The sequence below is a fragment of the Idiotropiscis lumnitzeri genome, unplaced genomic scaffold (genome assembly GCF_059441095.1).
Source record: "Idiotropiscis lumnitzeri isolate Australia: NSW breed Sydney's pygmy pipehorse unplaced genomic scaffold, RoL_Ilum_1.0 HiC_scaffold_24, whole genome shotgun sequence".
NCBI lineage: Eukaryota > Metazoa > Chordata > Actinopteri > Syngnathiformes > Syngnathidae > Idiotropiscis > Idiotropiscis lumnitzeri.
Window position 1 is genome coordinate 3,064,463 of NW_028283562.1, and position 27,592 is coordinate 3,092,054.

The 27,592-nt window shown below is 44.0% G+C and overlaps 1 pseudogene; it reads left to right on the top strand.

The window, feature by feature from the left end:
* The first annotated feature begins 4,689 nt into the window (after positions 1 to 4,689).
* Positions 4,690 to 10,180, top strand: LOC148316048 (uncharacterized; annotated as a pseudogene).
* Positions 10,181 to 27,592: the final 17,412 nt, after the last annotated feature.

Consider the following 27,592-nt stretch of genomic DNA (forward strand, 5'->3'; position numbering starts at 1 on the left):
GATGAAGCCTTTAGGATCAGGGTGCAAAAGAATGACCCCTGTAAACATGCAAAAAAGGGCAAAAGTCGGACTTTCAAAAATTCATAACTCACTTCCTGTTCATATTAGACGTTAAAATATCAAATTTTTCGCCATGCCCGATGAGACTGCCAAGTTTGGTGAGTTTTTGTGCATGTTTCGGGGGTCAAAAATGCGATCGAACAATCGGAAAAATAATAATAATAATAATTTCTACAAAAACAATAGGGACTTCGCAGCGGTCGCTGCTCAGGCCCTAATAATAATAATAATAATAATAATAAAAGTAATAATGTTTTCTACAAAAACAATAGGGACCTCGCCGCGGTCGCTGCTCGGGCCCCAATAATAATTTCTACACAAAGTCCATTGTGGTGACCCGCCCCCTTTTAAGTAAATTCAAAATGGCCGACTTCCTGTAAAACCTAGCTCATTGCTCCAAGAGACTTTTTTGTAGGTCTTGGTCTTATACATACAGTGAACCCTCGCTACTTCGCGGTTCACCTTTCGCGGGTTCAGTGCTTCGCGGGTCTAAAAAATATTCGGGGGCATTGTAGTTTCGCCGAGCGGCACGACGGGGCGCTGGAGCGGTTAGACGGCCGGCGTGCGCCGAAGAAGAGCGTGGGCGAAGAGGAGAGTGGACGAAGAAGAGCACGTTCCCCCGGACAAGATCGGTGGCGACGTTTCGCGCGGTTCGGACCGTACCAGAGCTCCGGCCGGCGTGCGTGGCAGTTAAGCCGTAGAGGAGCACCTTCCCCGGGCACGGGCGGTTCCAAGCGGCCCCTAAGTTTAACCGAATGGAAGCTCCGGAGGAGGAGGGCATGCTCGCGTCACAGTAAGCCGAAGAGGAGCACCTTCCCCGGGCACGGGCGGTGCCAAGCGGCCCCTAAGTTTAACCGAATGGAAGCTCCGGGGGAGGAGGGCGGGCGTGTGTCACAGTTAAGCCAAATTGGAGCACCTCTTCTGCCCGGGCACGAGCGGAGCGCGAGGCTGTCAGTTATGAATGAATAAATGAATAAATAAATAAAGAATGCCACCTTTCATTTCACAGGGCACACCGGACGGCGTACCAGCAGGTAAAAGTCGGAGTAATTAAATAAATACTAAAAGAATGGCTGGGGAATAAAAAAATAATACGTTTTAATAATAATTTGGTTTTTTTGTTATAACATGAATTTCACTCTCTCTCTCCCCGTATATATATATATATATATTTATTATATATATTGTATATTTTTTTTAAGCATTTTTGAAGGTGCGCCGCTACTTCGCGGATTTTCAGTTTTCGCGGGTGGTCTCGGTCCCCATTAACCGCGATAACCGAGGGTTCACTGTACTCCATAAAATTTACAAAAAGCGAGGTGAAACACTCAACCAGAGCTGCTTTTTTTAACATTTCTCGAGGGCCATGGCGAGCCATTTCAAAAAAGCTGCACAACTAACGTATAAAATATTGATAAATTTGCTCGGCCTGATGTGTGTGTAAAGTTTTACGAGTTGTCGTTCATATTTAGAACCTCATAATCAGCTTTGTTTTATTGCCGAACAGTGCAATGCCACTCCCACAACTTTTCACGAAAAAGGACGAATTTCGTATTGTGACATCCTCATGGCCGAAACAGTCATCCGAGCATATATGAGGGCGACCTTGTTGAGTTGCACGGAGAAAAACATCCAAGAAAATAACTTGTATTAGCTTTTACCAGTTGGTGGCGCTACTACTACGATGTAAAATAAGTTGGTAGATGTCTTCAGGGCTGAAGTATCCTCAAATGTGTACAACTTCGAGAAGATAGGATCATCTGAGTCATGTTGCCGGAGATTTTGTTGCCACAGAGTACAATCGGACTTTTCAGCACCTTAATAGCCACGCCTTTTGCCAAAACGTCACAAAATTCGGCAGAGAGTAAGCTCATTGTCTTGAGTCTTTTCTGACTAATTTTCAGTCGGATTCGTCAAAAGGGCACCGTGCAGTACGTGAAAATTAAAATAAAAACAAATTTTTGATTCCACTTGGCGGCACTGTGTGTATAACAAAATAATAACATTAAGATGTCTTCAGGTCGGGACGTTTTATTTACAGGTGAAGGTTTGGATTTTTAGGAGCATGTGCAGGGGAGTTATTAAGCATTCATTTATTTGTATTAGGTTCATTTTGTCTTCTTATTATTGAGATTTGACTGATTCATTAAAAGCAGACAATTATGTTTTAGGTTAATTTTTTACCTGACATGTTTCGGCGAGTCTTTCGCCTTCTTCAGAGTGTCGCATGATGGTGTCTTGAGCTGATGTTCCATGAGGGTGTGACTTACCTGTCAAAAAAATGAAAAAAATCAGAGCAGTAAAAGAACAAGCACAACATGAACATTACAAATCAGCAATCACTGACCACTGCAAAAGGGAAAACCACATCATGGACCGGGAGAAGGGCAGGGTCATCCGCACAGAAGAGAACAAACAACAGCGCTGGATCAGAGAGGCCATTGAGATCTGCAAGCGAGGCATAAAAACCATGAACAGAGACAAGGGAGCCTTCATCCTCTCTACCACCTGGACCAGCATCTTGGCGGAGTGAACGGACAGCGGGGGGCGTGACTTGCCTTCATTCTTGTGACAGGTAAGTCACGCCCTCATGGAACATCAGCTGATAAAGACGGGTCACAAGACAGCATCATGTGACACTCTGAAGAAGGCGAAAGACTTTCGTATTGTGACATGCTCAAGGCCTAAACACTCATCCGAGCAAATATAAGGTAGATTTTGTTCACCTGCCCGGAGAAAAACATCAACGAAAATAATTTGTATTTGTTTTAACCAGTTGGTGGCGCTACCACTGCGATCAAAAATAAGTTGGCAGCCGTCTTCAGGGCCTGAATATCCTCAAATGTGAAAAATTTCGAGAAGATGGATCATCTGAATCATTTTGCAGGAACTTTTGTTGCCACGGAGAATAATCAGACTCTGCGGCACCGTAATAGCCACGCCCTTCGAAGGAAAGTCACAAAAATAGGGATAGAGTAAGATCAATGTCTTGAGTCTTTTCTAGCCAATTTTCAATCAGATTCGTTAAAAGGGCACCGTGCAGTACGTAAAAATGTAAAAAATGATATTGATTGGCGCAAGGTGTATAACTGAATATAAACATATAGATGTCTTCAGGTACAGACTTTTTATGTACATGTGAAGTTTTGGATTTTTAGCAGCATGTGCAGGAGAGTTATTAAGCATTTTGTCCATTGCGGCGAAGGAAATCTTAAGTGAAAACTTTGAAGCCCCGCCCCCGTCATATAGTATTTCGGAAACAAAAAATTTTAGCCCCAGTGTTTGTCCCAGGTCTTCAGATGCTACAGACAGAATTTTAAGGCAATCAGATGAAGCCTTTAGGATCAGGGTGCAAAAGAATGACCCCTGTAAACATGCAAAAAAGGGCAAAAGTCGGACTTTCAAAAATTCATAACTCACTTCCTGTTCATATTAGACGTTAAAATATCAAATTTTTCGCCATGCCCGATGAGACTGCCAAGTTTGGTGAGTTTTTGTGCATGTTTCGGGGGTCAAAAATGCGATCGAACAATCGGAAAAATAATAATAATAATAATTTCTACAAAAACAATAGGGACTTCGCAGCGGTCGCTGCTCAGGCCCTAATAATAATAATAATAATATTAATAATAATAAAAGTAATAATATTTTCTACAAAAACAATAGGGACCTCGCAGCCGTCGCAGCTCGGGCCCTAATAACAATTTCTAGAAAAACAATAGGGACCTCGCAGCGGTCACTGCTCGGGCCCTAATAATAATAATAATAAAAATAATAATAATTTCCACAAAAACAATGGGGACCTCGTAGCGGTCGCTGCTCAGGCCCTAATAATAATTTCTACAAAAACAATAGGGACCTCGCCGCCGTCGCTGCTCGGGCCCCAATAATAATTTCTACACAAAGTCCATTGTGGTGACCCGCCCCCTTTTAAGTAAATTCAAAATGGCCGACTTCCTGTAAAACCTAGCTCATTGCTCCAAGAGACTTTTTTGTAGGTCTTGGTCTTATACATACAGTGAACCCTCGCTACTTCGCGGTTCACCTTTCGCGGGTTCAGTGCTTCGCGGGTCTAAAAAATATTCGGGGGCATTGTAGTTTCGCCGAGCGGCACGACGGGGCGCTGGAGCGGTTAGACGGCCGGCGTGCGCCGAAGAAGAGCGTGGGCGAAGAGGAGAGTGGACGAAGAAGAGCACGTTCTCCCGGACACGATCGGTGGCGACGTTTCGCGCGGTTCGGACCGTACCAGAGCTCCGGCCGGCGTGCGTGGCAGTTAAGCCGTAGAGGAGCACCTTCCCCGGGCACGGGCGGTGCCAAGCGGCCCCTAAGTTTAACCGAATGGAAGCTCCGGAGGAGGAGGGCATGCTCGCGTCACAGTAAGCCGAAGAGGAGCACCTTCCCCGGGCACGGGCGGTTCCAAGCGGCCCCTAAGTTTAACCGAATGGAAGCTCCGGAGGAGGAGGGCATGCTCGCGTCACAGTAAGCCGAAGAGGAGCACCTTCCCCGGGCACGGGCGGTTCCAAGCGGCCCCTAAGTTTAACTGAATGGAAGCTCCGGAGGAGGAGGGCATGCTCGCGTCACAGTAAGCCGAAGAGGAGCACCTTCCCCGGTGAAGTGAAATATGGTTTATTAATGTTGTTTTACCACATAAATGCTGCATAATAACCATTTTATACCTATATGCACGCGTTAGTAGATGTCTGTGTTTATGTGTTATGAGAATTTGCGCAGGCTGTGTCAATGTGTTGTGAGAATTTGCACAGGCTACATCTATGTGTTATGAGAATTTGCACAGGTTGTATCTATGTGTTATGAGAACGGGAATAATTGGAAAGAATTCGTACAGGGCCTAAGCACCAGGAATGTCTGACTCATGTGAAAAGGTACAGTCGATAACGAAAAGGGAGTGAGGATTGGCAGAGGCCAAAGTTGTGCGAAGGGCCATGCGAACCATCAAAGCGCACTCGAACGGGAGGGGTTGGGGTGCGATATTGGCTATAAGAATGTGACGAAGGCAAAACGAAAGTAGAGTCGGCTGAGGGTTTTACGCGCGGACGCCCAGCATCGTATTTTTTGCTCGCATTACTGAGGACGCCGGGGCTCTCCGTCCTTCCAGCACACGGTAATGAGATTTATGTCTTGCATGTAATCTATGAGCTGAAATACAATTGTTGCTTGCTTGCTTGCTTGTACACTTTATACTGTGGGTTAAATAAAATGTGCCGCTTGTTTAACGCAGTGAAGTGTTTGTTGTCCATGTGAGTCGCCGACGATCCGCGATCCTGAAGTTAATAATAAGTCATAGCAATTGATCTGAGTTGTGACTATTATATTATTTGATACTGTAATTGATTGTAAGCAGTGTCTACTCAAGGGCTCACGCTTGTCTGATTGGACATAACAGACAGCTTAACCCATTGTAGCCTGACGATTGGGCATCAGTCTCGCTACTAGTCACTCTTATTGATGCTGTAATTGATCATAAGCAGTATCAGGAATTGTTTCAAAACATTTATGGCGTTGTCGGCAGGATCTCGGGAAAACTGCGACTTGGACATGGCTTGTTGTTTGAGTAAGAGTAAAACTTTGGATGAACCCGAGGGGGGTTTTGCTGACTGCGTCTCGGGAGTGCCGGGGTGCAACAGTCGTGCTGACTGCGTCTCGGGAGTGCCGGGGTGGGACAGTCGTGAGTTTAGAGGACCCGAAGGGGGGTTTGTTGACTGCGTCTCGGGAGTGCCGGGGTGGGACAGTCGTGCTGACTGCGTCTCGGGAGTGCCGGGGTGGGACAGTCGTGCTGACTGCGTCTCGGGAGTGCCGGGGTGGGACAGTCGTGAGTTTAGAGGACCCGAAGGGGGGTTTGTTGACTGCGTCTCGGGAGTGCCGGGGTGGGACAGTCATGAGTTTAGAGAAATTGGGAAATTGTTGACGCGGAATGGGGGACGCCCTGGTCCGTGGGTTAACATGCCAGTGGGGGCCAGCCCGACGTCAGTTAAGGATTTACTGACTCAGGTGGTGGTCTGTAAAAGAGCGCCTTTGGGGGGTGTGCGGAAGATGATGTGGATTTGTGCAGAAGCATGGCGGGAGAAGAATAAGGCGTTAGACGCTGCTCTCCTCGCTGGTGCGCGTAAAGATCAAGAAATTCTAATGCAGAACAATAAGATCGAAGAACTAGAGAAGGAAATATCTAGATTAAATTCTGTGTTGGAAAAAACAATTGTGCATATTTCCAAGAAAGCACGAGCTAACCAGCGGAAAACTGATCGCCGCGTTGAAACGCAACAAATACGGGCGTTTACGAGAGATCTTGCGGGCGAATGGGAGCCGGAGGGCTGGGAAGGAGATATATGGGGGGATGGTGACGTTGAAGTAACAGCCCCTGCCACCGGGCAGTCCCTCTATCCAAAATTATCACATTTGCAAATAAAACCGATAGCACGCAGGCGTGAAGAGCAAAATGTGGTATTGCCTATTGTGGATGTCGAGCGGGATGCTAATGGGGTTGTCGTAGTGGACGCTGAAGGAAACCCCATTGTGCGGAGACAGGAGTTTCCTCAACCCGCACCGCGAGTAACTGTAACTAAGGAAGATTATTCACAGGACGAAATCACACAAATTTCCACCAAATATAAACAGCGTGGTGGGGAGCCCACTGACTCATGGATCAGACGTCTGTACGAGGAAGGTGCAGTTGCAATTGGGCTGGATCAGGGGGACAGACGCGCTATGTGGAGAGCGTTAATAGACGCGGGAGTCCCTCATTCGGAGAGTGATGGACAATCAAACGAGTTTTTGATGGCCAGGTGCAGACAAAGAGGACTTAAAGTTAATTGTTTGCGCTTTGAAGAACGATCCGGTCGTTCTGAACTTGCAGAATTGGCAGGACTGCTTAAAGATATGATAAAACCAGCTGTGCCCTCTGCCCCTCCCGTGGAGGGGAACAGAGAGGAATGTTTGGAAAGCAGCAGTGAGGATGAAAGGTATGTTGCAGCCGTTCGAAGAAAAAAAAAAAAAAGGGGCAAGAGGTCTCAAGTCTTTGATCTCTTAGGATAGGATGAAGGTCAAGCCTTTGTTGCCAGCCAGTCAAAATTGTCAGAACGAAGGAGTGTCGGTGATATTCGACCCCATGTAAAGCTAGAAATTTATTGGAATAATTCGGTTCAATGTGTTTTGGCACTGGTTGACACAGGGGCGGAGGCCTCGTTGATTCAAGGAAATCCCAACAAAATGAAGGGCACCCTAGTCCCGGTACAAGGAATAGGGGGGCAAATTATAAATGGAAAGGCAGTAACTTTGCCTTTGAAAATTGGACACATGCCAATTCGGAAATATGAAGTGGTGGTTACACCCATCGCAGAATGGATAATTGAAATGGACACACTGGCTGGAATGACCTTGCACCTGAAAGGGCAGTAAAATCGCCCAGTTGGTAATAAAACCGTGCAATATGACAACAGTTCAGGAAATTCCTAAACCAGTGATAAGATCTGGACGAGGCTCAGGGGGCTTTGGCTCAACCGACAGGGCCGGAGCTAAGGTTTGGGTAAAACAAAACTCAGGGCCCCCCCGGGCTGCTGAGATAATTGCACAAGGAGACGACGCTACAGTGAGCGTCTTATTTGAAGGAGAAGAAAAATGTGTTATTTACGTGAAAACTAATCTGTGCCTTTCAATTGTAGGAACTAACTGTGTTCATTACAGCCGGTGTGAATGACGTGGTGGGAGTTGCTTGTGGGACGGGCCGGCAACGGATCAAGACGCCATGGCCGTCATCGAAGTCCGGCACGGTGGTGGTGTCGGCTGCTTGGTCATCCTCTTCCTTGACCTTGGTGCCATGGTCCACCTCTCCTGGGAGCAAACGACCGGACGCCTTCTGTACCCCCCGAATGCAGGGCCCGCTGTCATGGAATCTGACCGGCAGTGAGAGGGTCAAGGGGGTCAACGTGACCCAGGATGGAGTGACGTGTCCGGGGGGCGGGCTGTGTGCGGTGGCCAACCTCACCGCTGATGCAGTATTCTGGAGTCCTGGAAAAGAATCAACCCAATGGCTGTTTCGTAATGGAACTAGAATCTGGATCAAGTCCAGGGTGGAGCTGTGCGCAGTGAAACCAGGTACGATGGAAGGAGATGTCAAGAGCTTTTGGTTCAGAGCAGAGTGTGATCCGACCCGTCAAGGAAAGAACTGGACCAAATGACTCATCCCAGAGAAGGGGAGAGGCGTTAGTAAAGCGACCCCCCCCCCCACACACACATTACAAACACCCAGCTGGTACCTATAATTGATACATGTACACCCTTGGCACAATCAGCAATAACTACGAAAATGTATTGGAAAGTTGTATTTCCTGTTTTTCCCACGTGTGTTCGAAAGAAGAGAGAGTGTTAACACGACACCTTATTGGGGGGAACCGGAACGTTATTGGGGGTATCTAACACCATTGATAATGAAGTGACACGCTATAAATTAGCTGGGACCGGACAGGGAACTCATGATGCCCTACTAAAAGTAGGAATGTGGCTTCCTAATTCAATAGTGGGACAAAACGAAAATGCTAAACTGTGGCAAAATGTATTTAAATGGGAATTAAATATGTGGAACGCCACTAGTGAAGTGTTAACCAATGTAACTAAAGAGCTAAACTGGACCACATGTAGCATACAAAACCTACATGCGCAGACGCAAAAAGAGCGTTTCGTACGAGTAATGACTACAGGAAATTACCAGGAGTGGCGTAGTGTCTGGAATATATCCTCTGAGTTGTGGTGAACCCAAACACAAACCAGACCTTTAATACCGATCTTTGCGAAAACACTGATAAAGGACTAGCTTGTAAATTGCATCATGAATTTGTTAATTCTTGCTTAACCAACGAAAACTTCACCTTGTGCGATTGGTCGAGGGAACCTAGTAGGGACATTTTGTGGCAGGTGGGGCCGCATACCTCAGTGGGGAAACGGGACGTATTGGTTGACAAATTACACAGTTGCTAGCCGGTTTACGGCTGTACAATGGGAAGTGCTACGCACACCATGGCAAATCTCTTTGGAGCGTTTCAAATGCGCATTGGAACGATCCACTGAGGTAAAGAAATTGATAAAGTCACATGTGTCCAATGTTTCCCAACTGATGGTATCGACATTGCATGCTGCTAAAATCATTCAGCAACAGTCTGCTCATCATTGGTGGGACATATTTTCAGGCTTGTCACAAACTGCTAGGGCAACGTTGCTTCCACCAATGATTTTGGTTTTAATAGCTATCGCTTTGACTACGCTATGCAATATTGGAATTTGTGTTTATGTTCGACGAATTCGATTAGAAGTAGAAAAAGAAATATATCATTGCATGGAACCATGAGAATAAAAATTGAAACTGTCAATTCTTGGTATAACCGTTATGTGTGTGAACTAACTTTAAATTTAGAAGAAGAAGGGCATATCTTTGAATATGTCCGCCGGATTGGAAATGAATATACCAGGCGAGAAATCCATTGTACCACGCGCATAGACATGTTGACTCATGTGGTGGTAAATGTTTTACAGGATCATCATTGGTTTTGCTTTGCTCACTCATATAATGTACCATGGTTTCAGTGGATATTGGATAATTGGGAACAACACGTTAACGGGTTAATAAATTAGTGGAACCTGTTTGCATCAATTGGTGGTAAAACACCAGGAGTGGAATGAAGTGAAATATGGTTTATTAATGTTGTTTTACCACATAAATGCTGCATAATAACCATTTTATACCTATATGCACGCGTTAGTAGATGTCTGTGTTTATGTGTTATGAGAATTTGCGCAGGCTGTGTCAATGTGTTGTGAGAATTTGCACAGGCTACATCTATGTGTTATGAGAATTTGCACAGGTTGTATCTATGTGTTATGAGAACGGGAATAATTGGAAAGAATTCGTACAGGGCCTAAGCACCAGGAATGTCTGACTCATGTGAAAAGGTACAGTCGATAACGAAAAGGGAGTGAGGATTGGCAGAGGCCAAAGTTGTGCGAAGGGCCATGCGAACCATCAAAGCGCACTCGAACGGGAGGGGTTGGGGTGCGATATTGGCTATAAGAATGTGACGAAGGCAAAACGAAAGTAGAGTCGGCTGAGGGTTTTACGCGCAGACGCCCAGCATCGTATTTTTTGCTCGCATTACTGAGGACGCCGGGGCTCTCCGTCCTTCCAGCACACGGTAATGAGATTTATGTCTTGCATGTAATCTATGAGCTGAAATACAATTGTTGCTTGCTTGCTTGCTTGTACACTTTATACTGTGGGTTAAATAAAATGTGCCGCTTGTTTAACGCAGTGAAGTGTTTGTTGTCCATGTGAGTCGCCGACGATCCGCGATCCTGAAGTTAATAATAAGTCATAGCAATTGATCTGAGTTGTGACTATTATATTATTTGATACTGTAATTGATTGTAAGCAGTGTCTACTCAAGGGCTCACGCTTGTCTGATTGGACATAACAGACAGCTTAACCCATTGTAGCCTGACGATTGGGCATCAGTCTCGCTACTAGTCACTCTTATTGATGCTGTAATTGATCATAAGCAGTATCAGAATTGTTTTCAAAACACCCGGGCACGGGCGGTGCCAAGCGGCCCCTAAGTTTAACCGAATGGAAGTTCCGGGGGAGGAGGGCGGGCGTGTGTCACAGTTAAGCCGAATTGGAGCACCTCTTCCGCCCGGGCACGAGCGGAGCGCGAGGCTGTCAGTTATGAATGAATAAATGAATAAATAAATAAAGAATGCCACCTTTCATTTCACAGGGCACACCGGACGGCGTACCAGCAGGTAAAAGTCGGAGTAATTAAATAAATACAAAAAGAATGGCTGGGGAATAAAAAAATAATACGTTTTAATAATAATTTGGTTTTTTTGTTATAAAATGAATTTCACTCTCTCTCTCCCCGTATATATATATATATATATATATATATATATATATATATATATATATATTTATTATATATATTGTATATTTTTTTTAAGCATTTTTGAAGGTGCGCCGCTACTTCGCGGATTTTCAGTTTTCGCGGGTGGTCTCGGTCCCCATTAACCGCGATAACCGAGGGTTCACTGTACTCCATAAAATTTACAAAAAGCGAGGTGAAACACTCAATCAGGGCTGCTTTTTTGAACATTTCTCGAGGGCCATGGCGAGCCATTTCAAAAAAGCTGCACAACTAACGTATAAAATATTGATAAATTTGCTCGGCCTGATGTGTGTGTAAAGTTTCACGAGTTGTCGTTCATATTTAGAACCTCATAATCAGCGTTGTTTTATTGCCGAACAGTGCAATGCCACTCCCACAACTTTTCACGAAAAAGGACTAATTTCGTATTGTGACATCCTCATGGCCGAAACAGTCATCCGAGCATATATGAGGGCAACCTTGTTGAGTTGCACGGAGAAAAACATCCAAGAAAATAACTTGTATTAGCTTTTACCAGTTGGTGGCGCTACTACTACGATGAAAAATAAGTCGGTAGATGTCTTCAGGGCTGAAGTATCCTCAAATGTGTACAACTTCGAGAAGATAGGATCATCTGAGTCATGTTGCCGGAGTTTTTGTTGCCACAGAGTACAATCGGACTTTTCAGCACCTTAATAGCCACGCCTTTTGCCAAAACGTCACAAAATTCGGCAGAGAGTAAGATCATTGTCTTGAGTCTTTTCTGACTAATTTTCAGTCGGATTCGTCAAAAGGGCACCGTGCAGTACGTGAAAATTAAAATAAAAACAAATTTTTGATTCCACTTGGCGGCACTGTGTGTATAACAAAATAATAACATTAAGATGTCTTCAGGTCGGGACGTTTTATTTACAGGTGAAGGTTTGGATTTTTAGGAGCATGTGCAGGGGAGTTATTAAGCATTCATTTATTTGTATTAGGTTCATTTTGTCTTCTTATTATTGATATTTGACTGATTCATTAAAAGCAGACAATTATGTTTTAGGTTAATTTTTTACCTGACATGTTTCGGCGAGTCTTTCGCCTTCTTCAGAGTGTCGCATGATGGTGTCTTGAGCTGATGTTCCATGAGGGTGTGACTTACCTGTCAAAAAAATGAAAAAAATCAGAGCAGTAAAAGAACAAGCACAACATGAACATTACAAATCAGCAATCACTGACCACTGCAAAAGGGAAAACCACATCATGGACCGGGAGAAGGGCAGGGTCATCCGCACAGAAGAGAACAAACAACAGCGCTGGATCAGAGAGGCCATTGAGATCTGCAAGCGAGGCATAAAAACCATGAACAGAGACAAGGGAGCCTTCATCCTCTCTACCACCTGGACCAGCATCTTGGCGGAGTGAACGGACAGCGGGGGGCGTGACTTGCCTTCATTCTTGTGACAGGTAAGTCACGCCCTCATGGAACATCAGCTGATAAAGACGGGTCACAAGACAGCATCATGTGACACTCTGAAGAAGGCGAAAGACTTTCGTATTGTGACATGCTCAAGGCCTAAACACTCATCCGAGCAAATATAAGGTAGATTTTGTTCACCTGCCCGGAGAAAAACATCAACGAAAATAATTTGTATTTGTTTTAACCAGTTGGTGGCACTACCACTGCGATCAAAAATAAGTTGGCAGCCGTCTTCAGGGCCTGAATATCCTCAAATGTGAAAGATTTCCAGAAGATGGATCATCTGAATCATTTTGCAGGAACTTTTGTTGCCACGGAGAATAATCAGACTCTGCGGCACCGTAATAGCCACGCCCTTTGAAGGAAAGTCGTAAAAATAGGGATAGAGTAAGATCAATGTCTTGAGTCTTTTCTAGCCAATTTTCAATCAGATTCGTTAAAAGGGCTACGTGCAGTACGTCAAAATGTAAAAAATGATATTGATTGGCGCAAGGTGTATAACTGAATATAAACATATAGATGTCTTCAGGTACAGACTCTTTATGTACATGTGAAGTTTTGGATTTTTAGCAGCATGTGCAGGAGAGTTATTAAGCATTTTGTCCATTGCGGCGAAGGAAATCTTAAGTGAAAACTTTGATGCCCCGCCCCCGTCATATAGTATTTCGGAAACAAAAAATTTTAGCCCCAGTGTTTGTCCCAGGTCTTCAGATGCTACAGACAGAATTTTAAGGCAATCAGATGAAGCCTTTAGGATCAGGGTGCAAAAGAATGACCCCTGTAAACATGCAAAAAAGGGCAAAAGTCGGACTTTCAAAAATTCATAACTCACTTCCTGTTCATATTAGACGTTAAAATATCAAATTTTTCGCCATGCCCGATGAGACTGCCAAGTTTGGTGAGTTTTTGTGCATGTTTCGGGGGTCAAAAATGCGATCGAACAATCGGAAAAATAATAATAATAATAATTTCTACAAAAACAATAGGGACTTCGCAGCGGTCGCTGCTCAGGCCCTAATAATAATAATAATAATAATAATAAAAGTAATAATATTTTCTACAAAAACAATAGGGACCTCGCCGCGGTCGCTGCTCGGGCCCCAATAATAATTTCTACACAAGGTCCATTGTGGTGACCCGCCCCCTTTTAAGTAAATTCAAAATGGCCGACTTCCTGTAAAACCTAGCTCATTGCTCCAAGAGACTTTTTTGTAGGTCTTGGTCTTATACATACAGTGAACCCTCGCTACTTCGCGGTTCACCTTTCGCGGGTTCAGTGCTTCGCGGGTCTAAAAAATATTCGGGGGCATTGTAGTTTCGCCGAGCGGCACGATGGGGCGCTGGAGCGGTTAGACGGCCGGCGTGCGCCGAAGAAGAGCGTGGGCGAAGAGGAGAGTGGACGAAGAAGAGCACGTTCCCCCGGACACGATCGGTGGCGACGTTTCGCGCGGTTCGGACCGTACCAGAGCTCCGGCCAGCGTGCGTGGCAGTTAAGCCGTAGAGGAGCACCTTCCCCGGGCACGGGCGGTGCCAAGCGGCCCCTAAGTTTAACCGAATGGAAGCTCCGGAGGAGGAGGGCATGCTCGCGTCACAGTAAGCCGAAGAGGAGCACCGTCCCCGGGCACGGGCGGTTCCAAGCGGCCCCTAAGTTTAACCGAATGGAAGCTCCGGAGGAGGAGGGCATGCTCGCGTCACAGTAAGCCGAAGAGGAGCACCTTCCCCGGGCACGGGCGGTGCCAAGCGGCCCCTAAGTTTAACCGAATGGAATCTCCGGGGGAGGAGGACGGGCGTGTGTCACAGTTAAGCCAAATTGGAGCACCTCTTCTGCCCGGGCACGAGCGGAGCGCGAGGCTGTCAGTTATGAATGAATAAATGAATAAATAAATAAAGAATGCCACCTTTCATTTCACAGGGCACACCGGACGGCGTACCAGCAGGTAAAAGTCGGAGTAATTAAATAAATACAAAAAGAATGGCTGGGGAATAAAAAAATAATACGTTTTAATAATAATTTGGTTTTTTTGTTATAACATGAATTTCACTCTCTCTCTCCCCGTATATATATATATATATTTATATATATATATATATATATATATATATATATATATATATATATATATATATATATATATATATATATATATATATATATATATATATATATTTATTGTATATATTGTATATTTTTTTTAAGCATTTTTGAAGGTGCGCCGCTACTTCGCGGATTTTCAGTTTTCGCGGGTGGTCTCGGTCCCCATTAACCGCGATAACCGAGGGTTCACTGTACTCCATAAAATTTACAAAAAGCGAGGTGAAACACTCAACCAGAGCTGCTTTTTTTTAACATTTCTCGAGGGCCATGGCGAGCCATTTCAAAAAAGCTGCACAACTAACGTATAAAATATTGATAAATTTGCTCGGCCTGATGTGTGTGTAAAGTTTTACGAGTTGTCGTTCATATTTAGAACCTCATAATCAGCTTTGTTTTATTGCCGAACAGTGCAATGCCACTCCCACAACTTTTCACGAAAAATCACGAATTTCGTATTGTGACATCCTCATGGCCGAAACAGTCATCCGAGCATATATGAGGGCGACCTTGTTGAGTTGCACGGAGAAAAACATCCAAGAAAATAACTTGTATTAGCTTTTACCAGTTGGTGGCGCTACTACTACAATGTAAAATAAGTTGGTAGATGTCTTCAGGGCTGAAGTATCCTCAAATGTGTACAACTTCGAGAAGATAGGATCATCTGAGTCATGTTGCCGGAGCTTTTGTTGCCACAGAGTACAATCGGACTTTTCAGCACCTTAATAGCCACGCCTTTTGCCAAAACGTCACAAAATTCGGCAGAGAGTAAGATCATTGTCTTGAGTCTTTTCTGACTAATTTTCAGTCGGATTCGTCAAAAGGGCACCGTGCAGTACGTGAAAATTAAAATTAAAAAAAATTTTTGATTCCACTTGGCGGCGCTGTGTGTATAACAAAATAATAACATTAAGATGTCTTCAGGTCGGGACGTTTTATTTACAGGTGAAGGTTTGGATTTTTAGGAGCATGTGCAGGGGAATTATTAAGCATTCATTTATTTGTATTAGGTTCATTTTGTCTTCTTATTATTGATATTTGACTGATTCATTAAAAGCAGACAATTATGTTTTAGGTTAATTTTTTACCTGACATGTTTCGGCGAGTCTTTTGCCTTCTTCAGAGTGTCGCATGATGGTGTCTTGAGACCCGTCTTTATCAGCTGATGTTCCATGAGGGTGTGACTTACCTGTCAAAAAAATGAAAAAATCAGAGCAGTAAAAGAACAAGCACAACATGAACATTACAAATCAGCAATCACTGACCACTGCAAAAGGGAAAACCACATCATGGACCGGGAGAAGGGCAGGGTCATCCGCACCGAAGAGAACAAACAACAGCGCTGGATCAGAGAGGCCATTGAGATCTGCAAGCGAGGCATAAAAACCATGAACAGAGACAAGGGAGCCTTCATCCTCTCTACCACCTGGAGCAGCATTTTGGCGGAGTGAACGGACAGCGGGGGGCGTGACTTGCCTTCATTCTTGTGACAGGTAAGTCACGCCCTCATGGAACATCAGCTGATAAAGACGGGCCACAAGACACCATCATGTGACACTCTGAAGAAGGCGAAAGACTTTCGTATTGTGACATCCTCAAGGCCTAAACACTCATCCGAGCAAATGTAAGGTAGATTTTGTTAACCTGCCCGGAGAAAAAAATCAACGAAAATAATTTGTATTTGTTTTAACCAGTTGGTGGCGCTACCACTGCGATCAAAAATAACTTGGCAGCCGTCTTCAGGGCCTGAATATCCTCAAATGTGAAAAATTTCGAGAAGATGGATCATCTGAATCATTTTGCAGGAACTTCTGTTGCCACGGAGAATAATCAGACTCTGCGGCACCGTAATAGCCACGCCCTTCGAAGGAAAGTCACAAAAATAGGGATAGAGTAAGATCAATGTCTTGAGTCTTTTCTAGCCAATTTTCAATCAGATTCGTTAAAAGGGCACCGTGCAGCACGTCAAAATGTAAAAAATGATATTGATTGGCGCAAGGTGTATAACTGAATATAAACATATAGATGTCTTCAGGTACAGACTCTTTATGTACATGTGAAGTTTTGGATTTTTAGCAGCATGTGCAGGAATGTTATTAAGCATTTTGTCCATTGCGGCGAAGGAAATCTTAAGTGAAAACTTTGAAGCCCCGCCCCCGTCATATAGTATTTCGGAAACAAAAAATTTTAGCCCCAGTGTTTGTCCCAGGTCTTCAGATGCTACAGACAGAATTTTAAGGCAATCAGATGAAGCCTTTAGGATCAGGGTGCAAAAGAATGACCCCTGTAAACATGCAAAAAAGGGCAAAAGTCGGACTTTCAAAAATTCATAACTCACTTCCTGTTCATATTAGACGTTAAAATATCAAATTTTTCGCCATGCCCGATGAGACTGCCAAGTTTGGTGAGTTTTTGTGCATGTTTCGGGGGTCAAAAATGCGATCGAACAATCGGAAAAATAATAATAATAATAATTTCTACAAAAACAATAGGGACTTCGCAGCGGTCGCTGCTCAGGCCCTAATAATAATAATAATAATAATAATAAAAGTAATAATATTTTCTACAAAAACAATAGGGACCTCGCCGCGGTCGCGGCTCGGGCCCCAATAATAATTTCTACACAAAGTCCATTGTGGTGACCCGCCCCCTTTTAAGTAAATTCAAAATGGCCGACTTCCTGTAAAACCTAGCTCATTGCTCCAAGAGACTTTTTTGTAGGTCTTGGTCTTATACATACAGTGAACCCTCGCTACTTCGCGGTTCACCTTTCGCGGGTTCAGTGCTTCGCGGGTCTAAAAAATATTCGGGGGCATTGTAGTTTCGCCGAGCGGCACGACGGGGCGCTGGAGCGGTTAGACGGCCGGCGTGCGCCGAAGAAGAGCGTGGGCGAAGAGGAGAGTGGACGAAGAAGAGCACGTTCTCCCGGACACGATCGGTGGCGACGTTTCGCGCGGTTCGGACCGTACCAGAGCTCCGGCCAGCGTGCGTGGCAGTTAAGCCGTAGAGGAGCACCTTCCCCGGGCACGAGCGGTGCCAAGCGGCCCCTAAGTTTAACCGAATGGAAGCTCCGGAGGAGGAGGGCATGCTCGCGTCACAGTAAGCCGAAGAGGAGCACCTTCCCCGGGCACGGGCGGTTCCAAGCGGCCCCTAAGTTTAACCGAATGGAAGCTCCGGAGGAGGAGGGCATGCTCGCGTCACAGTAAGCCGAAGAGGAGCACCTTCCCCGGGCACGGGCGGTGCCAAGCGGCCCCTAAGTTTAACCGAATGGAAGCTCCGGGGGAGGAGGGCGGGCGTGTGTCACAGTTAAGCCAAATTGGAGCACCTCTTCTGCCCGGGCACGAGCGGAGCGCGAGGCTGTCAGTTATGAATGAATAAATGAATAAATAAATAAAGAATGCCACCTTTCATTTCACAAGGCACACCGGACGGCGTACCAGCAGGTAAAAGTCGGAGAAATTAAATAAATACAAAAAGAATGGCTGGGGAATAAAAAAATAATACGTTTTAATAATAATTAGTTTTTTTTGTTATAACATGAATTTCACTCTCTCTCTCCCCGTATATATATATATATATATATATATATATATATATATATATATATATATATATATATATATATATATATATATATATATATATATATATTTATTATATATATTGTATATTTTTTTTAAGCATTTTTGAAGGTGCGCCGCTACTTCGCGGATTTTCAGTTTTCGCGGGTGGTCTCGGTCCCCATTAACCGCGATAACCGAGGGTTCACTGTACTCCATAAAATTTACAAAAAGCGAGGTGAAACACTCAACCAGAGCTGCTTTTTTTTAACATTTCTCGAGGGCCATGGCGAGCCATTTCAAAAAAGCTGCACAACTAACGTATAAAATATTGATAAATTTGCTCGGCCTGATGTGTGTGTAAAGTTTCACGAGTTGTCGTTCATATCTAGAACCTCATAATCAGCGTTGTTTTATTGCCGAACAGTGCAATGCCACTCCCACAACTTTTCACGAAAAAGGACTAATTTCGTATTGTGACATCCTCATGGCCGAAACAGTCATCCGAGCATATATGAGGGCGACCTTGTTGAGTTGCACGGAGAAAAACATCCAAGAAAATAACTTGTATTAGCTTTTACCAGTTGGTGGCGCTACTACTACGATGTAAAATAAGTTGGTAGATGTCTTCTGGGCTGAAGTATCCTCAAATGTGTACAACTTCGAGAAGATAGGATCATCTGAGTCATGTTGCCGGAGCTTTTGTTGCCACAGAGTACAATCGGACTTTTCAGCACCTTAATAGCCACGCCTTTTGCCAAAACGTCACAAAATTCGGCAGAGAGTAAGATCATTGTCTTGAGTCTTTTCTGACTAATTTTCAGTCGGATTCGTCAAAAGGGCACCGTGCAGTACGTGAAAATTAAAATTAAAAAAAAAATTTTATTCCACTTGGCGGCACTGTGTGTATAACAAAATAATAACATTAAGATGTCTTCAGGTCGGGACGTTTTATTTACAGGTGAAGGTTTGGATTTTTAGGAGCATGTGCAGGGGAGTTATTAAGCATTCATTTATTTGTATTAGGTTCATTTTGTCTTCTTATTATTGATATTTGACTGATTCATTAAAAGCAGACAATTATGTTTTAGGTTAATTTTTTACCTGACATGTTTCGGCGAGTCTTTCGCCTTCTTCAGAGTGTCGCATGATGGTGTCTTGAGACCCGTCTTTATCAGCTGATGTTCCATGAGGGTGTGACTTACCTGTCAAAAAAATGAAAAAATCAGAGCAGTAAAAGAACAAGCACAACATGAACATTACAAATCAGCAATCACTGACCACTGCAAAAGGGAAAACCACATCATGGACCGGGAGAAGGGCAGGGTCATCCGCACCGAAGAGAACAAACAACAGCGCTGGATCAGAGAGGCCATTGAGATCTGCAAGCGAGGCATAAAAACCATGAACAGAGACAAGGGAGCCTTCATCCTCTCTACCACCTGGAGCAGCATTTTGGCGGAGTGAACGGACAGCGGGGGGCGTGACTTGCCTTCATTCTTGTGACAGGTAAGTCACGCCCTCATGGAACATCAGCTGATAAAGACGGGTCACAAGACAGCATCATGTGACACTCTGAAGAAGGCGAAAGACTTTCGTATTGTGACATGCTCAAGGCCTAAACACTCATCCGAGCAAATATAAGGTAGATTTTGTTCACCTGCCCGGAGAAAAACATCAACGAAAATAATTTGTATTTGTTTTAACCAGTTGGTGGCGCTACCACTGCGATCAAAAATAAGTTGGCAGCCGTCTTCAGGGCCTGAATATCCTCAAATGTGAAAGATTTCCAGAAGATGGATCATCTGAATCATTTTGCAGGAACTTTTGTTGCCACGGAGAATAATCAGACTCTGCGGCACCGTAATAGCCACGCCCTTTGAAGGAAAGTCATAAAAATAGGGATAGAGTAAGATCAATGTCTTGAGTCTTTTCTAGCCAATTTTCAATCGGATTCGTTAAAAGGGCACCATGCAGTACGTCAAAATGTAAAAAATGATATTGATTGGCGCAAGGTGTATAACTGAATATAAACATATAGATGTCTTCAGGTACAGACTCTTTATGTACATGTGAAGTTTTGGATTTTTAGCAGCATGTGCAGGAATGTTATTAAGCATTTTGTCCATTGCGGCGAAGGAAATCTTAAGTGAAAACTTTGAAGCCCCGCCCCCGTCATATAGTATTTCGGAAACAAAAAATTTTAGCCCCAGTGTTTGTCCCAGGTCTTCAGATGCTACAGACAGAATTTTAAGGCAATCAGATGAAGCCTTTAGGATCAGGGTGCAAAAGAATGACCCCTGTAAACATGCAAAAAAGGGCAAAAGTCGGACTTTCAAAAATTCATAACTCACTTCCTGTTCATATTAGACGTTAAAATATCAAATTTTTCGCCATGCCCGATGAGACTGCCAAGTTTGGTGAGTTTTTGTGCATGTTTCGGGGGTCAAAAATGCGATCGAACAATCGGAAAAATAATAATAATAATAATTTCTACAAAAACAATAGGGACTTCGCAGCGGTCGCTGCTCAGGCCCTAATAATAATAATAATAATAATAATAAAAGTAATAATGTTTTCTACAAAAACAATAGGGACCTCGCCGCGGTCGCTGCTCGGGCCCCAATAATAATTTCTACACAAAGTCCATTGTGGTGACCCGCCCCCTTTTAAGTAAATTCAAAATGGCCGACTTCCTGTAAAACCTAGCTCATTGCTCCAAGAGACTTTTTTGTAGGTCTTGGTCTTATACATACAGTGAACCCTCGCTACTTCGCGGTTCACCTTTCGCGGGTTCAGTGCTTCGCGGGTCTAAAAAATATTCGGGGGCATTGTAGTTTCGCCGAGCGGCACGACGGGGCGCTGGAGCGGTTAGACGGCCGGCGTGCGCCGAAGAAGAGCGTGGGCGAAGAGGAGAGTGGACGAAGAAGAGCACGTTCCCCCGGACAAGATCGGTGGCGACGTTTCGCGCGGTTCGGACCGTACCAGAGCTCCGGCCGGCGTGCGTGGCAGTTAAGCCGTAGAGGAGCACCTTCCCCGGGCACGGGCGGTTCCAAGCGGCCCCTAAGTTTAACCGAATGGAAGCTCCGGAGGAGGAGGGCATGCTCGCGTCACAGTAAGCCGAAGAGGAGCACCTTCCCCGGGCACGGGCGGTGCCAAGCGGCCCCTAAGTTTAACCGAATGGAAGCTCCGGGGGAGGAGGGCGGGCGTGTGTCACAGTTAAGCCAAATTGGAGCACCTCTTCTGCCCGGGCACGAGCGGAGCGCGAGGCTGTCAGTTATGAATGAATAAATGAATAAATAAATAAAGAATGCCACCTTTCATTTCACAGGGCACACCGGACGGCGTACCAGCAGGTAAAAGTCGGAGTAATTAAATAAATACTAAAAGAATGGCTGGGGAATAAAAAAATAATACGTTTTAATAATAATTTGGTTTTTTTGTTATAACATGAATTTCACTCTCTCTCTCCCCGTATATATATATATATATATTTATTATATATATTGTATATTTTTTTTAAGCATTTTTGAAGGTGCGCCGCTACTTCGCGGATTTTCAGTTTTCGCGGGTGGTCTCGGTCCCCATTAACCGCGATAACCGAGGGTTCACTGTACTCCATAAAATTTACAAAAAGCGAGGTGAAACACTCAACCAGAGCTGCTTTTTTTAACATTTCTCGAGGGCCATGGCGAGCCATTTCAAAAAAGCTGCACAACTAACGTATAAAATATTGATAAATTTGCTCGGCCTGATGTGTGTGTAAAGTTTTACGAGTTGTCGTTCATATTTAGAACCTCATAATCAGCTTTGTTTTATTGCCGAACAGTGCAATGCCACTCCCACAACTTTTCACGAAAAAGGACGAATTTCGTATTGTGACATCCTCATGGCCGAAACAGTCATCCGAGCATATATGAGGGCGACCTTGTTGAGTTGCACGGAGAAAAACATCCAAGAAAATAACTTGTATTAGCTTTTACCAGTTGGTGGCGCTACTACTACGATGTAAAATAAGTTGGTAGATGTCTTCAGGGCTGAAGTATCCTCAAATGTGTACAACTTCGAGAAGATAAGATCATCTGAGTCATGTTGCCGGAGCTTTTGTTGCCACAGAGTACAATCGGACTTTTCAGCACCTTAATAGCCACGCCTTTTGCCAAAACGTCACAAAATTCGGCAGAGAGTAAGATCATTGTCTTGAGTCTTTTCTGACTAATTTTCAGTCGGATTCGTCAAAAGGGCACCGTGCAGTACGTGAAAATTAAAATAAAAACAAATTTTTGATTCCACTTGGCGGCACTGTGTGTATAACAAAATAATAACATTACGATGTCTTCAGGTCGGGACGTTTTATTTACAGGTGAAGGTTTGGATTTTTAGGAGCATGTGCAGGGGAGTTATTAAGCATTCATTTATTTGTATTAGGTTCATTTTGTCTTCTTATTATTGAGATTTGACTGATTCATTAAAAGCAGACAATTATGTTTTAGGTTAATTTTTTACCTGACATGTTTCGGCGAGTCTTTCGCCTTCTTCAGAGTGTCGCATGATGGTGTCTTGAGCTGATGTTCCATGAGGGTGTGACTTACCTGTCAAAAAAATGAAAAAAATCAGAGCAGTAAAAGAACAAGCACAACATGAACATTACAAATCAGCAATCACTGACCACTGCAAAAGGGAAAACCACATCATGGACCGGGAGAAGGGCAGGGTCATCCGCACAGAAGAGAACAAACAACAGCGCTGGATCAGAGAGGCCATTGAGATCTGCAAGCGAGGCATAAAAACCATGAACAGAGACAAGGGAGCCTTCATCCTCTCTACCACCTGGACCAGCATCTTGGCGGAGTGAACGGACAGCGGGGGGCGTGACTTGCCTTCATTCTTGTGACAGGTAAGTCACGCCCTCATGGAACATCAGCTGATAAAGACGGGTCACAAGACAGCATCATGTGACACTCTGAAGAAGGCGAAAGACTTTCGTATTGTGACATGCTCAAGGCCTAAACACTCATCCGAGCAAATATAAGGTAGATTTTGTTCACCTGCCCGGAGAAAAACATCAACGAAAATAATTTGTATTTGTTTTAACCAGTTGGTGGCGCTACCACTGCGATCAAAAATAAGTTGGCAGCCGTCTTCAGGGCCTGAATATCCTCAAATGTGAAAAATTTCGAGAAGATGGATCATCTGAATCATTTTGCAGGAACTTTTGTTGCCACGGAGAATAATCAGACTCTGCGGCACCGTAATAGCCACGCCCTTCGAAGGAAAGTCACAAAAATAGGGATAGAGTAAGATCAATGTCTTGAGTCTTTTCTAGCCAATTTTCAATCAGATTCGTTAAAAGGGCACCGTGCAGTACGTCAAAATGTAAAAAATGATATTGATTGGCGCAAGGTGTATAACTGAATATAAACATATAGATGTCTTCAGGTACAGACTTTTTATGTACATGTGAAGTTTTGGATTTTTAGCAGCATGTGCAGGAGAGTTATTAAGCATTTTGTCCATTGCGGCGAAGGAAATCTTAAGTGAAAACTTTGAAGCCCCGCCCCCGTCATATAGTATTTCGGAAACAAAAAATTTTAGCCCCAGTGTTTGTCCCAGGTCTTCAGATGCTACAGACAGAATTTTAAGGCAATCAGATGAAGCCTTGAGGATCAGGGTGCAAAAGAATGACCCCTGTAAACATGCGTAAAAGGGCAAAAGTCGGACTTTCAAAAATTCATAACTCACTTCCTGTTCATATTAGACGTTAAAATATCAAATTTTTCGCCATGCCCGATGAGACTGCCAAGTTTGGTGAGTTTTTGTGCATGTTTCGGGGGTCAAAAATGCGATCGAACAATCGGAAAAATAATAATAATAATAATTTCTACAAAAACAATAGGGACTTCGCAGCGGTCGCTGCTCAGGCCCTAATAATAATAATAATAATATTAATAATAATAAAAGTAATAATATTTTCTACAAAAACAATAGGGACCTCGCAGCCGTCGCAGCTCGGGCCCTAATAACAATTTCTAGAAAAACAATAGGGACCTCGCAGCGGTCACTGCTCGGGCCCTAATAATAATAATAATAAAAATATTAATAATTTCCACAAAAACAATGGGGACCTCGTAGCGGTCGCTGCTCAGGCCCTAATAATAATTTCTACAAAAACAATAGGGACCTCGCCGCCGTCGCTGCTCGGGCCCCAATAATAATTTCTACACAAAGTCCATTGTGGTGACTCGCCCCCTTTTAAGTAAATTCAAAATGGCCGACTTCCTGTAAAACCTAGCTCATTGCTCCAAGAGACTTTTTTGTAGGTCTTGGTCTTATACATACAGTGAACCCTCACTACTTCGCGGTTCACCTTTCGCCGGTTCAGTGCTTCGCGGGTCTAAAAAATATTCGGGGGCAGTGTAGTTTCGCCGAGCGGCACGACGGGGCGCTGGAGCGGTTAGACGGCCGGCGTGCGCCGAAGAAGAGCGTGGGCGAAGAGGAGAGTGGACGAAGAAGAGCACGTTCTCCCGGACACGATCGGTGGCGACGTTTCGCGCGGTTCGGACCGTACCAGAGCTCCGGCCGGCGTGCGTGGCAGTTAAGCCGTAGAGGAGCACCTTCCCCGGGCACGGGCGGTTCCAAGCGGCCCCTAAGGTTAACCGAATGGAAGCTCCGGAGGAGGAGGGCATGCTCGCGTCACAGTAAGCCGAAGAGGAGCACCTTCCCCGGGCACGGGCGGTTCCAAGCGGCCCCTAAGTTTAACTGAATGGAAGCTCCGGAGGAGGAGGGCATGCTCGCGTCACAGTAAGCCGAAGAGGAGCACCTTCCCTGGGCACGGGCGGTGCCAAGCGGCCCCTAAGTTTAACCGAATGGAAGTTCCGGGGGAGGAGGGCGGGCGTGTGTCACAGTTAAGCCGAATTGGAGCACCTCTTCCGCCCGGGCACGAGCGGAGCGCGAGGCTGTCAGTTATGAATGAATAAATGAATAAATAAATAAAGAATGCCACCTTTCATTTCACAGGGCACACCGGACGGCGTACCAGCAGGTAAAAGTCGGAGTAATTAAATAAATACAAAAAGAATGGCTGGGGAATAAAAAAATAATACGTTTTAATAATAATTTGGTTTTTTTGTTATAAAATGAATTTCACTCTCTCTCTCCCCGTATATATATATATATATATATATATATATATATATATATATATATATATTTATTATATATATATATATATATATATATATATATATATATATATTTATTATATATATTGTATATTTTTTTTAAGCATTTTTGAAGGTGCGCCGCTACTTCGCGGATTTTCAGTTTTCGCGGGTGGTCTCGGTCCCCATTAACCGCGATAACCGAGGGTTCACTGTACTCCATAAAATTTACAAAAAGCGAGGTGAAACACTCAACCAGAGCTGCTTTTTTTTAACATTTCTCGAGGGCCATGGCGAGCCATTTCAAAAAAGCTGCACAACTAACGTATAAAATATTGATAAATTTGCTCGGCCTGATGTGTGTGTAAAGTTTCACGAGTTGTCGTTCATATTTAGAACCTCATAATCAGCGTTGTTTTATTGCCGAACAGTGCAATGCCACTCCCACAACTTTTCACGAAAAAGGACTAATTTCGTATTGTGACATCCTCATGGCCGAAACAGTCATCCGAGCATATATGAGGGCGACCTTGTTGAGTTGCACGGAGAAAAACATCCAAGAAAATAACTTGTATTAGCTTTTACCAGTTGGTGGCGCTACTAATACGATGTAAAATAAGTTGGTAGATGTCTTCAGGGCTGAAGTATCCTCAAAAGTGTACAACTTCGAGAAGATAGGATCATCTGAGTCATGTTGCCGGAGCTTTTGTTGCCACAGAGTACAATCGGACTTTTCAGCACCTTAATAGCCACGCCTTTTGCCAAAACGTCACAAAATTCGGCAGAGAGTAAGATCATTGTCTTGAGTCTTTTCTGACTAATTTTCAGTCGGATTCGTCAAAAGGGCACCGTGCAGTACGTGAAAATTAAAATTAAAAAAAATTTTTGATTCCACTTGGCGGCACTGTGTGTATAACAAAATAATAACATTAAGATGTCTTCAGGTCGGGACGTTTTATTTACAGGTGAAGGTTTGGATTTTTAGGAGCATGTGCAGGGGAGTTATTAAGCATTCATTTATTTGTATTAGGTTCATTTTGTCTTCTTATTATTGATATTTGACTGATTCATTAAAAGCAGACAATTATGTTTTAGGTTAATTTTTTACCTGACATGTTTCGGCGAGTCTTTCGCCTTCTTCAGAGTGTCGCATGATGGTGTCTTGAGACCCGTCTTTATCAGCTGATGTTCCATGAGGGTGTGACTTACCTGTCAAAAAAATGAAAAAAATCAGAGCAGTAAAAGAACAAGCACAACATGAACATTACAAATCAGCAATCACTGACCACTGCAAAAGGGAAAACCACATCATGGACCGGGAGAAGGGCAGGGTCATCCGCACAGAAGAGAACAAACAACAGCGCTGGATCAGAGAGGCCATTGAGATCTGCAAGCGAGGCATAAAAACCATGAACAGAGACAAGGGAGCCTTCATCCTCTCTACCACCTGGACCAGCATCTTGGCGGAGTGAACGGACAGCGGGGGGCGTGACTTGCCTTCATTCTTGTGACAGGTAAGTCACGCCCTCATGGAACATCAGCTGATAAAGACGGGTCACAAGACAGCATCATGTGACACTCTGAAGAAGGCGAAAGACTTTCGTATTGTGACATGCTCAAGGCCTAAACACTCATCCGAGCATATATAAGGTAGATTTTGTTCACCTGCCCGGAGAAAAACATCAACGAAAATAATTTGTATTTGTTTTAACCAGTTGGTGGCGCTACCACTGCGATCAAAAATAAGTTGGCAGCCGTCTTCAGGGCCTGAATATCCTCAAATGTGAAAAATTTCGAGAAGATGGATCATCTGAATCATTTTGCAGGAACTTTTGTTGCCACGGAGAATAATCAGACTCTGCGGCACCGTAATAGCCACGCCCTTCGAAGGAAAGTCACAAAAATAGGGATAGAGTAAGAGCAATGTCTTGAGTCTTTTCTAGCCAATTTTCAATCAGATTCGTTAAAAGGGCACCGTGCAGTACGTCAAAATGTAAAAAATGATATTGATTGGCGCAAGGTGTATAACTGAATATAAACATATAGATGTCTTCAGGTACAGACTTTTTATGTACATGTGAAGTTTTGGATTTTTAGCAGCATGTGCAGGAGAGTTATTAAGCATTTTGTCCATTGCGGCGAAGGAAATCTTAAGTGAAAACTTTGAAGCCCCGCCCCCGTCATATAGTATTTCGGAAACAAAAAATTTTAGCCCCAGTGTTTGTCCCAGGTCTTCAGATGCTACAGACAGAATTTTAAGGCAATCAGATGAAGCCTTTAGGATCAGGGTGCAAAAGAATGACCCCTGTAAACATGCAAAAAAGGGCAAAAGT